The sequence below is a fragment of the Felis catus genome, chromosome D1 (genome assembly GCF_018350175.1).
Source record: "Felis catus isolate Fca126 chromosome D1, F.catus_Fca126_mat1.0, whole genome shotgun sequence".
In the NCBI taxonomy this organism is placed as follows: Eukaryota; Metazoa; Chordata; class Mammalia; order Carnivora; family Felidae; genus Felis; species Felis catus.
The window spans coordinates 80669508-80671287 of record NC_058377.1 but is presented as its reverse complement, the minus strand read 5'-3'; positions in this window follow the sequence as shown (position 1 = coordinate 80671287).

Genomic DNA, 1780 nt, shown 5'->3' with positions numbered 1-1780 from the left:
AAGGTCATTGTTTTTGTTGGATCTCAAGGAACTGCAAGATGCATGTTCTGAACCTAGATCTGTATAGTGGCAAAGTTGGTCATTTCATACTACAGTTGACCCTTGAATAATGTGAAGGTTGCGGTACTGACCCCTGCACTGTCAAAAATCCACATGTAACTGCTGACTCACCAAAAACTTAACTATAAACAGCCTTTGTTTCAAAAATATGTATTATGTTTTAGAGAGAGAGTGCAAATGGGGGGTGAGGAGGAATGGGGCAGAGAGAGGGGAACAGAGGATTCGAAGTGGGCTCTGTCTTTGACAGCAGTGAGCCCGATGTGGGGCCTGAAATCATGAACTATGAGATCATGACTTGGGCCGAAGGTGGATGCTTAACTGACTGAGCTACCCAGGTGCCCCACAAATAGGCTACGGTTGACCAGAAGCATTGCAGATAACATAAACAATCAATTAATACATATTTTGTATGTTATGTGTATTATATACTGTATTCTTACAATAAAGTAAGCTACAGAAAGAAAATGTTATTAAGAAAATCAAAGGAAAAGAAAACACAGTATTGCACTGTATTTATTGAAAGGATTTATTGAATCCACCTGCAAGTGGACCCACACAGTTCAAGGAAGAGTCAATTATGGGGCTACCTGAGTGTCTCAGTTGGTTAAGCGTCCGACTCTTGGTTTCAGCTAGGTCATGATCTTGTGGTCCACATCAGTCTCTGTGATGACAGTGTGGAGCCTGCTAGGGATTCTCTCTGTCCCTGTCTCACTCTTTCTGTCTCTCAACATAAATAAATAAACTTAAAAAAGTTAAAAAAGAGCAATTATACATTCTTTTTTATTCCATCAGGTAGCTAGGTTTTAAAGGCCTCTCTATTATATCTAATTCTCTCCCCATCTCCCAGTTCTTTTCCCCTTTTTGCCATAAGGCAATATTCATTTTTCTCCAGGGACCTGATGCCAACCTTACATTGTCAGTTACAGAAAGAGCACATAAGAATAGATTTGTACCATTTTGACCAATTGTGACAGGCACAATAGCAGACTACACAGGTTCTAGAAACATTCTGCCTATTTTTGAATAGCATTTATTAGCTATTATGTTTTGCATGAGTTACTTAGATTCTTTGTCTCATTTTCCTCATCTGTACAAAGGAATATGAATTGTAAAATCATTATATAATTAACTTACCGAGTTTTCTATATATAACATAGGTTAATGTTATGAGGAGAAATATTAGGTACAGAAATTTAGCTAATATTCACAGGCATTCATGTGTCGCTGGAGCTTTAGACTGATTTATTATATTATTTCTTTATTGCTCACTACAGTGTCCTGCATAACTGAACTTGCTTAAACCATGTGACAATGATCTACAGTGACCCTGACTTCCATTTCCTCTTTTCTGATCCTCTTACCTCCAGACTCTGGTCTTGACATGTAGGACTCTAACTAGTAGCCAGACCCAACCTCAAATCCAGTTTTGCTTTATAATCTATGTCTGGAGCTTTGATGGCTGGACTATATCACAAAATCTGATTTATCCAACCATAATGGCTCCAAATGAAATACTATCCAACCATAATGGCTCCAAATGAAATACTATAGTTTTTTATTCCATCCTAGGGAGAAACATCCTGTTGGTTTTATTTACAATTGGAGAGTCAAGCTCTAAAAGACAATTATTTGTATTTCACAGTATCTGTGGCTCTTGTTATTTAATGCTATGTTGCAGGTTCTGTCACATTTGATGGGCCACTGTATTTTCCGTTCTTTC